The sequence below is a fragment of the Xyrauchen texanus genome, chromosome 24 (assembly GCF_025860055.1).
Source record: "Xyrauchen texanus isolate HMW12.3.18 chromosome 24, RBS_HiC_50CHRs, whole genome shotgun sequence".
Taxonomy (NCBI): Eukaryota; Metazoa; Chordata; class Actinopteri; order Cypriniformes; family Catostomidae; genus Xyrauchen; species Xyrauchen texanus.
This window is the reverse complement of record NC_068299.1, coordinates 16910017-16923767: the sequence shown is the minus strand read 5'-3', so window position 1 is coordinate 16923767 and position 13751 is coordinate 16910017. Positions and strand designations below refer to the sequence as shown.

Here is a 13751-nt window from a genome sequence, read left to right as displayed (position 1 = left end):
CAGGTGCAGCAATCAATCCAAGTCATTCTTAACCTGATCAAGTACACAACACTGTCAAACCCAACATTAGAAGAGCACACTACCAGCAATCAAGTACGTCAGCTCAATCTATAATCCAGGGTCATGTGCGCTAGCATAGGGATTGAAGGAGAGGAAGCAGGGATTGAGTATGTGAAAAAGCGAGAGCCATACATCGTACTCCTCTTCATGCGAGGCATACCCTACAATCCTATAAAAACAGAGGGTTTGAGCCAAAGTGGACACAAAAGCACAAAATATATATCTTTTTTTTATGAAGTATATTTTTATTAATTGTATTTATTTTTTATAATTGGCCATTGGGCATAGAGCTGTTGCTGGTTTGATTTTAAAAGTATTTAAGCAGTAGAGTTAGCTGAGGCCAGAGAGTCATCGACTGTAGGTAATGAGGTAACTGATCTGAGGCCCCAGCCTCCACCAAAAACTTACTTCTGCATTTTGCCATCAAAATACAAAAACACAAGACTGAATAGTGGCTACAATGGGGGATGAAAATATCAACCCAGACATTTGATATTTAACCCAGAATGGATGGCTGTGATTCCCTTTCAGATGTGCTTCCTTAACTGTGGAACTACTCCAGCCACATTAATACTTCACTACCATGTCCTTGTTACAAATATTGCATGGTATTATAATCAAATCCTAAAGTAATAAGCTCATTAAAGTTGATGTAGGCAAGTGTTCATGAAGTGACACAGAAAACAGATATCACTGAAATATCATAACATCTGTCTTTGTGACAATGTACCTGGGCCAGGATTCTTTGATTAAAGGGATAGTTGACCCAAAACTGAACATTCTCTCATCATTTCTCACCCTCATGCCATCCCATATGTGTGCTGTATGACTTTCTTCTACAGAACACAACAATTTTTTAGAGGAATATCTCAGCTCTGCGGGTCCATACAACGCAAGTGAATGATGACTAAAACTTTGAAGCTCCAAAAGCACATAAAGGCAGTATAAAAGTCACCCATTTGACTCCAGTGGTTTAATCCATGTCTTGCAAAGTTATTCCATTGGTTTTGGGTGAGAACAGACCAAAATATAACTCCTTTTCTCTTTAACTTAACATCAGCAGTCTTCTTGGTGATAATGATTTCATGAGTGTAATCATGCTTGAAATCATGATCACGCCTAGAGACTGCAATGGCAAGATACAAAAGTTTGCAAAACCAATCATAAGACATTGAGGTGATTTCTGTCCATCAAATATTCTGCACATTCACAGGGCAGCCTATATATGGGCAGCAGGAAGCTTCCAGGTGACAGTTTATAATGCGAGAACGCTACTTTACTACTTTTGCTTTTGACTAAAAATACAAATGTTATAATATCTATACAATGTCAGTATAACAGTTTTATTCAACATCAAATTCCATATTTTCTTTATTTTTCTTACCTGTGACTTTGAGATGCTCTCCTGCTTCATCTGTGCTAACAGTCTCCAAGTGTCTGTGAGCATGGATGTCCATGTAGGGCAGGGTTTTGTAAATGGGGGCATGTCTATATCAACAGGTGCATTTCAAAGCAAAGAGAATGCAACAATACGAATAACAATTCCTACAGAAATACTTTAACAGTAAAGACTAAGTTTATCATTAAACCCAAAGGAAACCCCAAATAATATTTAGTCTCCGAGTATATGGACGTCACCAAATCAAGCTTCCCCACTTCCCTCATTCCGATGTTAACGGAGTTTCTACTGGATGAATAAAACTTCAAAGGCTACAAGCAGTGCAATAGTGGGGGACCTACACACAACAACAAAAAAAAAAAAAAAAACAAGAACCCTTAAACATCAGCTTTTAGATCTAGAATTTAAAGTTCTAAATTCTGTGTTTTTGAATGATCATATTGGATCACAATTGTGGGGGAGCAGGAGACATTACAAACTACTAAACTGTCATTCCACAAGATTAGAGCTCCTGAGACACATGGCTTTTCTTCTATGGATGGAGCATTATTTTAAAACAACTGATTTTCACCAAAGCAGAATAAAGATGTTGATAAAAGTCTTATGACAGATCAGTCAGACCCGGAAGCCCCTGAGGGAGACAAAGGCCAACGAGGAAGATCTCTGGAACTTTCATTTCATGCATAATAACTTGTCATTTTAAGAGTGGTGGTAATAATCATGACAATGATTGTATCAGTTTTAACTTGTGACACACAGATTATTAAAGATGGCCTTTTCACGCAAGCAATGTGCCTAATAGGTGTAAGACCCTATTTGAATCAATAAGTTCATTAAGTAGTTTATCTTCTCAGAAGACAAAAAAATGGATTTGACATAGATACAATGGCACTGTGACAGACATTTAGGCTGTGTCCAAACCCTAAAGCAGCTGCCTTCCTGCCCAGTCAGTCAATAATTTTTGTATGAAGGAACCTCCAAAAGGTTTCAGACCAGTTTCCAAAGTACCAAACTGGCATGTCTAATTGTCTATCTAGAACCATTTCTAGAAAGCATTAGACATACTGTAACCAAGCAAATATTCATGATTACAATATTTATTTATTTGAAAAAATACTGTAAAATCATATGTCGAGAAGGGACATTTAGAGATAGTCTAAGGGTGATTCTCATTTCCTAAATTGTGTACACTGGTTTCTCGCTCCTCCGTCCTCGAGCCTGTGACCCGGAAACCGTTCAAAGTCCACCAACATGAAGGATGTATCAATTCTCTAAATGCACCCTGAGGAGACAAGGGCAGAAGATGGAGGAAGCTTTCCAAGTATGCTTGAGCGAGGAAGCATGGAGCTATGCGGAAGACTTTTTGGTTGAAGCATAGCTCGGAAATAAAGCTCAGTTCAATGAAATTAAACCACAACACAATGGAAATAATCCACATCACAACAGAAATAAAGCCACAAAAAAAGAGAAATGCCACAACACAACGTAAATAATCCACAACACAATGAAATTAAGACACAACACAACAGAATTAAGCCAAAAAACAATTAAAACAAGCCACAAAACAATAAAAACAAGCCACTATGTAAATAATCCACAACACAACGAAGAAAAGCCACAACACAACGAAGAAAAGCCACAACACAACGAAGAAAAGCCACAAAACAAATAATCCACAACACAACGGAAAGCCACAACACAACACAACAGAAGCACAGCACGATGAAATTACGCCATAAAACAATGTAAATAATGCACAAAACAATGTAAATAATGCACAACACAATGGAAAAAGCCACAGCACAACAGAATTAAAGCACAGCACAATGGAATTAAGCCACAAAAAAATAGAATTAAGCCACAAAACAATGGAATTAAGCAACAAAACAATGAAAACAAGCCACAATGTAAATAGTCCACAACACAATTTAGAAAAAGCCACAACACAACCAAAATAAACCACAACACAAATAAATTAAGCAACAGATCAAACGAAATCGTGATAATGAACTTAGAACTGCCACATAAATTAAAAACCGGTTTAAAATATTGTGGCTTATTTCTGTTGTGCTGTTGAGCCACCCCTGGGCTAACGTAGAACCCCATTAAAAACATACAATTGCATAGATTGATTGTTTTTTTTTTTTTGTTTGTTTTTTTTTTTGAGAATTTCTAGTTACTGCAATTATAACAAACAGAATAGTTTACAAAAGATGGACTGTTTAGGGAGTTTAACTGTGTTCTCATTGCGTTCAATGAATTTACAGGAGTGGAAGTCTTTATGTCAATAAAGCGTGTATAGGCTACTCTTCCACTCTTGAATCACTCTATGATTGATAGACCAAAACGTTCATGGATATCGCCTTTTTGTTCCCAGAACTGTCTTTTCGGATTACTTACTACAGGAAAGTCCATTGTCGCCTCATTCTACTAACTGCAGTCTTTGTAAATTCACTTAACTAATTGATTTCAGGAGGAATCAAGTTGTTTGTTATCATGTGACTGTACAGGCAGACTGTCGGGCTCGAAAGTGCAGCTGTGAAGCCCGGGACGCGCGTGCTCAGGACAGGAGTGTGTGAGGCTGCGAGGCCGCCTCACTGTCAATCATACGATCTCCCGGCTGTCAATCAGTCTGACCACGCCCTCATGTCCAAGATATGGTTATATTATCCTTGGGGAAGCCGGTGTCGGACCAAATGACGGCCAACAAACTTATATCATATTCTTTATCCCAAATAGGAATGTGTAGACAAATAAAAACATGGCTGAAGAAGTACTAATTTCGTCGCCAGGTAAACATCGGTAGTAGACTATTTTCAGTTCTGAGAATATTTTTAGGGTAATTTTTAAATGGGTTTTGCAAAATATTATTTGTTTCGGTCTAGTTTTCATATCCTTCTCTCAAACTTTGATATCATACATTAGCTATATATAACATTCTGTAATAGTATAGGCCTATATAATTGTTTTTTTTCTTCTTTTTTTAAAAAAAGTTCAACTTTTATGAGTAGAGTTGTTTAAAGAGTAGGCTATATAGCCTGCTTGGTAACTATATTATTTTAATGCTTAATTTCAGTATTTCATTTTTTGCTTATAGCAAATAATACTGCTCATTGTATTGTTTGCTTCAACCTAGTAATCTTCATATTTTCTTGTTGCTCTTTAATAGCACCTAACCTCATCTCTGCTGGCAGTTGCTTTCCTCACCTCCTTTGGTAGGTCTATGCTCTATGGATACAACTTAGCTGTGGTCAACTCTCCTGCTGGGGTAAGAGCTCATTGACGTACTCAGCCACAGAAATCAGCAGTGCACCTTGATTGGCCTTAACTGCTCACCGAAAAACAAATCATCAGAAACATGACCAATACCTTTATTTTCATCACAAAGTTTCTTAAATGTGAAATTCTTTTGATTGGCCTTCAGTTGAGATATACATGTCTAGGATAACTGTGTCTCTCAGCAGGCAGGGGAAGAGAAGAAAAATAGTGGCCTGAACAGAGGCTCTACTGAGGCAAGACCTCAGGGAATTTCAACTACTTTAACCTGATTCTATGCATCCTTGTTGTAGATTGTGAATTTTATGAGGAAATCTAGTATACTGGTGTAAATTAATATTTTACACATGATATTATATGTCATATTATAGTATTTTATATACAGTACCTATATCAGTATCAGGGGCAGTGGATGCTCAGTGGTTAAGGATCTGGGTTACTGACCAGATGGTCAGGGGTTCAAGCACCACCGCACAACAGAATTTCACTGTATATATTCAAATGTATAATGTGTGACAAAAAATAAAGGCTATAAAAAGTATATAATGTTAACCAGACAGCAAAAAGGTTTGCCCAGCATAAAGAAATGGTACATAATGAGAAAGTTTTCCCTAGTTTTCTTATAGACTTTCCTCAGAAACTTGAAGAAACAAAGTGTAGAACCATATTTTCATTTTTTATAGATGAGTCATATGTTATTTGTTCATCTTGGCTTGTCAGGCATTTTGTGCTGCAGTGGTTGCCTCTAGCAGCTCTTCATGTATATAAGTAGAGACCTATTTGCCCTGCCCCATTAGCCTGTTAATGATGAAACTATTTAAATTTACTTTTTTGGTCTCCTGATTGGCTGTTATATACCCCAATTAAGTTGCTTTGCTTTGTGCTGTTTTTCTTGGAACATCATGCAAATTAAGGTGAATCAAAATATTCATAAATCCAAAGATTGAGACAGAGCTTCAATATTATTAGTGATCTATTTTTTTTTATTTTTTTTATTTTTAGTTCAGTTGAATCTATTGTTGATTGAATTGAAAGACCGTTATAGGTGCCCTTCACCGATAAGACTGTCTCCCAGGCTATTAAGGATACTGTAGTGATCCAACTTAAATTTATTTGGAATGGAATTTAATTAGAATGTAACCTTAAAGAGCAGGAATAAGGGGGATAGAGAGAGAGAGAGAGAGAGAGAGAGAGAGAGAGAGAGAGAGAGAGAGAGAGAGAGAGAGAGATTGAACAGTGTATATCATGAGACATGCATCTGTATGAGGCCTGCATGTCCACATACAGTAGAAAGAGGGGTGCCACAATGAATGGAAGCTTTAAAACTTGGAATTTGAAAATTTAAGAAAAAAGAAGCCTTTTTAAAAATGTGGCAGGACATTTAATGCATAAAAGCTGACTTGTTAGTCTCTACATTTACTGAGTTTCACAGTGCCATATTTCTTTAAATGCACAAAAATGTGTGTTTAATATAACTCTCTCTCTGTCACTTTTTCCCTGTCACTCACAGTACATTAAAGACTTCTATAACCATACAGTGGTAAGTCGGAATGGAACAGGACTGAACGAGGAGGCCCTGACACTGATGTATTCACTCACCGTTTCTGTGCTTGCGATTGGGGGCCTGATAGGCTCCTTGATGGTGGGCACACTGGTCACCAGATTTGGCAGATAAGTCAGGGAGAGACAGCCATAACATCTGGCATGGTGTGGTTAGCATGCCAGGAATTCCTCAGAGTGTCAAGGCCATCAAGGTAGATTCTTCCTCATCAGTCACCCCACCTGACCTCTCTGACTGCTCTAAATGACATTGCCTTTGCCTTGTAAATGGCATTGTTTACACTTTGGAAACAGCTGACCTTTTTGATCTGTCCACAAGGCACCAGACTTCTTTGTTCTTGTCTAGAATAGTCACAACAACAATTAAAAGTTAATCATCTCTGCATTTAAGGCTGGGATTGGAGAAAGTATTTTAACCTAATAAAAAGTTACACTCTTCAGCTTTAGCTCTAAATAACTGTGAGCTGTTCAATTATCATATTTATGTTTAGCCATAGCTTACATTTATCTTTTCTGCTCTTCGAGGACTCTGGAGCTCCTAGTGTGTTCTGAGTGTCTTTGAGTGGTGCCACAAGATTTGACTGCAGACATTTATATGCAAATGAAAATGATGATTCATGACCCTATTTATTGTTCTAATCAATTTCAAGTTCAGCAAAATGTTTTATAGCATTGAAGTGATCATAACGCAGAACATGGTGCAGGCATCTGTAAATCAGGGGGAAAGTTTACAACTTGATAGAACTAATCAAGGAAGGCAGCTATTTCACCCAGCCACACTGTCATGGAACGTCAGTTATCTGGTTTTGATAGTTAAACTCCCAGGTGGCTGGATATCAAGTATGAATGTCCTAGCTTAATGAGCAGTGCCAGAACTGGACTCCTATGTGTTTACTTTTGCAGGAAAGGAACAGTGGTCATCTCCACTGTACTGGTGTTCTTGGCGGCATCTCTCATGGGGTTCAGCAGGATCTGTGGCTCACCAGAAATGGTCATCTTTGGTCGTTTTGTAACAGGGATACATTCAGGTATGAAGAAAAAGTAATTATAGCAAAATAAAGTTTGTAATAAACCTGAATGGTCTCTGATGTGATCTGCTCATTACCTTCTCTCAGGTATCTCTCTCAGCGTAGTGCCTATGTACCTGGGAGAGATTTCTCCAAACAACCTGAGAGGTTTCCTGGGGCTCATGCCCAGCATTTTCATTTGCGCTGGGGGTTTTTCTGCTCAAATCTTTGGCCTGCATGAACTGTTGGGAAAGGTACAACAGTGAAATTTAAAGTGATAGTTTAAATGAAAATGAATTCTGTCTTTATTTACACACCCACATGTTGTGCCAAACCTGTAGGACTTTCTTCTGTGAAACAAATAAGAAGATGGCAAACTGTTAAATTCAGTTAGCATTCACATTTTTTTTCTCTCCCCTTTTTCTCCCAATTTGGAATGTCCAATTCCCAATTTGCTCTAATTCCTCCTGGAGTAGTGTCTCGCCTCAATCCAGGTGGCGGAGGACGAATCTCAGCTGCCTCCGCATCTGAGACCATCAATCCACGCATTTTATCACGTGGCTCGTTGAGCACGTTATCACAGAGACATAGCGCGTGTGGAGGCCCAAGCCATCCACCGTGTCATCTATGCACAACTCAACATGCAACCCACCGAGAGCGAACCACATTATAGCGATCACCAGGAGGTTACCCTGTGTGACTCTACCCTCCCTAGCAACCTGGCCAATTTGGCTGCTTAGGAGACCTGGCTGGAGTCACTCAGCACACCCTGGGATTTGAACTTGTGGACTCCAGGGGTGGTAGCCAGCGTCTTTACCACTGAGCTACTCAGGCCCATTCACATTTTGTTTAAATTTCCATACACACAATTCACCCTCCATACACCCATTCTTCCACACAATGAAAGTGAATGGTGACTGAGGCTAAAATCACCTTTTGTGTTCCACAAAAGAAAGTCATTTAGGTTTGGAATGACATGAAGGTGAGTAAATGGTTGCAGCCTACTTAACAATTAAACACAAAAAAAAATTACATCTCTTATTTTATTTTCATAAATATTAATATATTTATATACTATTATAATATATTCAAAAAGCTTGTGCAACTCACACAGCTTGTTCAAAGTCTGGTTGATGTGAATGTATTTAGTTCTGGCCAAGCTCTATATTCTACTTTGATTTGTTCGGCTTTGATTCGCAGGAGGAGCACTGGCCCCTTTTCCTCTCACTTGTAGTGGTCCCCACCTTTGTCCAGCTGATGCTGTTGCCGTGGTTTCCAGAAAGTCCAAGCTACCTGTTGATTGAGAAGCACAATGTTCATGCCACCATCACTGGTGAGAGAACCACTTGGGGAGCCACTTTTTAACCACAAACAACAATTCTACTCATTTGTTACAAACTTATTGTATATGATATACATGATCAGCTTGTGTTCTGCTTGTTGGTGCAGCCCTGAAATAGTACAGGGCCAAGTGTAACATCCAGGCAGAGATAGAGGAGATGCAAGAGGAGCAACGTTCTTTGTCTTCAGTGGAGACAGTGTCTGTCTGGCAGCTCCTACTGGACCACACTGTTCGCTGGCAGGTCCTCTCTGTGGTGGTTATCAACATCAGCATGCAACTGTCTGGCATTGATGCAGTAAGGTCAGGTTAAGATATAGACTTGAGTACACTAACTGTTTTCATATATTGCTTGTTATAACTGCTTGTGCTTTTTAAAACAATGATCATTACTATTCTTGTTAGTAAATAAAATATATGCTGTACATTTTTAAATTGAAAAAATATAAAAATGAAAGATCTTTAGTCTGTTAATACTGAGCAGAGGCTTTGATGAAGTGACCACAGCAAGCAGTGATGTGATGGGATATAGGTATGGCATTTAAAGGAATAGTTCACCCAAAATATTAAAACCATATCAGAACCTTTTGTTTTGTCCAGGCACGTGCAGAGGGGGTGGCTCTTGAGCCTTTAGCCCCTGCCTTTTTGCTGAGGTTCCCCTCCAACGGAGCAGTGCCATAACCACGGGTGCCACCCAAAACGAAAGCTTGCACACCTGAAAAAAATATTTTTTTATGCTTAATAAAAGTATGTAGAGGTGTAAAAATGCATCAATATCATACTCAAACTTTAATGCATCAATAACAGAATATAATAATAAATAACGACACCTATAATAATGACATAATAATACCCAATGTGTTACAGAGGCCACCTTGGATTTCACACACACACTCGCAACAGACGTGGGACATCACATTAGCAAACAAATACACACTTTACACCCCTGGAGTCGTGAGTTCAAATCCAGGGCATGCTGAGTGACTCTAGCCAGGTCTCCCAAGCAACCAAATTGGCCCGGTTGCTAGGTAGGGTAGAGTTACATTGGGTAACCATGGGCGCTATAATGTGGTTCACTCTCGGTGGGGTTCGTGGTGAGTTGTGCCGTGCATGCCGCAGGGAATAGCGTATAGCCTCCACATGCACTATGGCAACTGAGATTCCTCCTCCACCACCTGGATTGAGGCAAGTCACTACGCTACCACGAGCACTTAGAGCGCATTGGGAATTGGGAATTCCAAATTGGGGAGAAAAAAAGGAAGAGAAACGTTACATTTAGAAAGTTTAGTTCAGATTTCTGCCTCATTGTTCATAACTGAGCTTGTTTATATAAGCCAAATAAGTTACATTGTTGTTCTTTTTTCCCCAAATTATGTCAAAGTGTCATTAATTTGTTTAGATAAGCATTAAAACATCAACCACTTACACAGAAGAAAGTCATATGATTTTGGAACAACATGAGGGAAAGTACAAAGAATTTTTATTTTGGGGTGAACTATTCCTTTAAGTATTTATCCTCTAAAGCCTTATGTTCAGAAGATTTCTTCAAACATCAAATAAAACAGTAGGACATCAGGAGTGAGCTCAATTTGTGCAGCAGAGCAGTGACTATGGGCCTGAATTTAAAGTGGCTAAAGAGCTCTCTTTTCCTTATTTTTCATAAAGGTATATTACTGTCCTGAAATATTTTTTTAAATGCAGATTAATTATTCAGACTATTAAGAGGACAGAGCTGACAAAAACATCATTCTTTACCCAAGAGAGCTTAACAAATTATAATTTTCTTTTTTCAGGAATATGTTTATGGAATCTAATTTGCACTGCCCTGCTAAAGCAATAAATATAGGCAATATTTCAAGCAAGTTAGATGCATTTTTTGTGGCATAGATCATTAAGAGCATGATTATGGTGATTTGACACACGCTAATTTTTGATTAATCTATAAACATTTCATTTTAAGTCAGAGCTGCTTGTTTGTAGGTTTTTCAATTCGTTTTTTTTTTTTCACAGATTGTTAAAAGAACATTAATGAATTTGATTTTCAATATATGAGGTAAAAATTATATTAATGATTTTTTTATGATAGTCTTTGACAATTGGATTATTGTTTTTAATTATAAGTGTACCATTACCTAAAATAGCTGTGTTCTGTCAGTTGAGCTCTTTCATGTGTGCATCTGTTTTATGATCAGAAATAGGGCTGTGAATTCACATTCTGATGTATCCCACCCAAAAATATACTACAGTGGCTACTAAAGATCTGATGAAAAGATTTTCCTAAAGCCAGTACATTAGAAAAAACCCCAAAAGAACTATGCAATGGTTTCTGGGGTTTTGCAAGTGAGATATACTGTAAAATTCTTTGAAGCATCTCTAGTAACCTTGAATTTAAGTTTAAACCTGGAAAGAGATTTTTTCATTTGTAATGAGGATAAAGACGAAAGAAGAGCTCAATGCTTTCCAGAGTTTGCCCTGTCCAATCTGTACTGCCCCACAAAAGCTATTACTAAAGAGCCAGTATTCAAGCATTCAGAATAATTTTTGAATAAGTTCATGAACTGAAACAAAAAATAAAGGAGCACATTATGTTTCTATGGGATTTTAACACATTCTTTTGTTTGAAAAAGATAGATGTAGCATAAAAGAATGGAACAAGATTTAAACGGACAATTCACCCAAAAATGAAAATACTCTCATCATTTACTGTGTATGACTTTCTTCTGAATATCTCAGCTCTGTAGGTCCATGCAATGCAAGTGAATGGTGATCCAAAACTAACATAAAGAAGGCATAAATGTAGTCCATATCACTCCAGTGGATAAATCCATATCTTCTGAAGCAATATGATAGGTGTGGGTACGAAACAGATCAATATTTAAGTCTCCACCTTTGTCCAGCCCCAACCAGTAGGTGACTGAATGTGAAAATGAAAGTCACTTCCACCAGAATGTTGAAGTGAAATTGAAAGTGTTGATTTACAGATAAAAAAGGACTCGACTATTGTTCTGTTTCTCACCCACACCTATCGTATCACTTCAGAAGATATGGATTTATCCACTGGAGATTTATGGATTAATTTTATACTGCCTTTTGGGCCTTCAAAGTTCTGATCAATACTCACTTGTATTTTGATGACCAACAGAGCTGAAATATTGTTTTAAAAATCTTAATTTGTGTTTTGCAGAAGAAAGAAAGTCATACACATCTGGGATGAATATGAGAATAAACAATGAGAGAATTTTCATTTTTGGGTGAACTATCCCTTTAAGTGTCTAAAGACACGTTTTAAAGTTGAACTGTTTTTAATTTGGCACAGCATCTCAAAAATGTGCCGCCCTTGGCATGAGATGCTGAAAAAACTTCAAGATATGTGGCAGGGGTCAAAGACATCTGTCTAGCACATATTTATGTACATAATAGCAGCACAGACTAAGAATGTATCCAGTGTGAACAGCCCCTTAGTGTGTACAAGCTAGATGCTAGTCTTCTCCATGTACAACTGCTGACTTCTGTCATTAGGACGTGACTGTCTGTATCTAATTTCCAATCGGAAAGTTCAGGTTTTTATATTGTTAGATATTTTTAAGTTAGCCTGGTCTTTACAGAGGTAATTAACTGACAGTTGAGATTTAATGGGCACACAACAGTATTTGATCTTTGATTTTCTATTGATTTCTTGCCTTATCTGGTTATAAAATTTAAAGAACAGTAATCTTCTTTTCAACACCTTGAAAACTCAGAAATGGAAGACTCAGCAAATGATAGCAATATCCTGTCAAAATCTGTGAGCAGCTGATGTCAACTCAAAATAGTACTATCCAGGTTTGCCCTATGGGAATTTGAGATCAAATTTGAATATTAAATGACATTGTCTGTAGAACTCATAGGAAACAGGTGACCCTGAGAGCATATGTGTGTGGAGTCAGTTTAAATAGGGCTGACAGGTGGTGAGTGTTGGCTGACTTGATCATGAGCAGCAGGAGAGAGGCAGACCGTGTGTGTCCTCTACACTCCCAGCAGCTCTCTCTGTTCTCTCTGATTACCCCCATACCTAACCTCACACACAGCCCTCCAGCTCTCAAATTGAATCTGATGTGTTGTATACCACAACCGCACGTAGTCATAATATGCCACCAGTTCAATCCAAAATCACGTCCTGTGCCTCTCCCCTTTTTCTAACCCCTGTCTCTCTTTCCTCTTTTCCCAGATCTGGTTTTACACCAACGACATCTTTGAGAATACCGGGATTCCAGCCCTTGAGATCCAGTACACCACTGTTGGAACTGGAGCTATAGAGATCATTGCAGGCCTTATAGGGGTGAGTTTTCTTATTCAACCAACGCTTTTACAAAAAAGGTTATCACTGTTATTATCTAGAGTTTACAGGAGCAAGTTAAATGCATGTCTTTCAATTACTGATAGTGCTAAAAAAATGATGTTCGGTTCGATTTTTATATTTATTTACCAATTATGACCAATTCTACAAACTTAATCAGTTCTATAATACAACTGTATCATATTATATATAAATATATACAATACACATAATGATGATGTTGTTTTTCAAATATTCATAATATACATGTTTTTATTGTTTTAGTAGTATATTAATTTAGCTATCATTGTGTCAAAATAGGACAAGAATAATCAATGTATCCATGTCATATCTGTCATATATATACAATAGCAGTCAATCTGTATTAAGTGTCTATTTGACAGAGTTTTTAGTGAAGTGAAATAGTTTTTTCAGGAGTACTTTTTAGAGAGTATTACATTGCTGGAGCTGAGAATATCTGTAGAAAGGAAGAACATCCCTGCCTTCCCACCTCTTTACTTCTCAATCGTTTTCATTTTGCTTTTCACGCAATGTTCCCCAGCTCATGTTATGTATTTTTCTGCTCTGCCACTCATAAAAAACACTGGATGAGATGAGCATTAGAGAGACTGATGTTTCTTGTTTTTTCCAGCTCCAATCTTGGGTCACATCTCAGAGCTGTAATGAAGGCTAGACACAGTCTCACTCTCTCCCAGTTGCGTCGCTTAGCCAGGATTTAGTGATACACCAGCAGCGACCAGAGAAGAAGAGGCACGCAGTTAGTCAGAAGAACTC

General features: G+C 37.9%; 1 pseudogene; it reads left to right on the top strand.

The window, feature by feature from the left end:
• Window positions 1-2717: 2717 nt before the first annotated feature.
• Window positions 2718-13751, top strand: part of LOC127617514 (solute carrier family 2, facilitated glucose transporter member 9-like) — a 15481-nt pseudogene continuing 4447 nt past the window's right edge.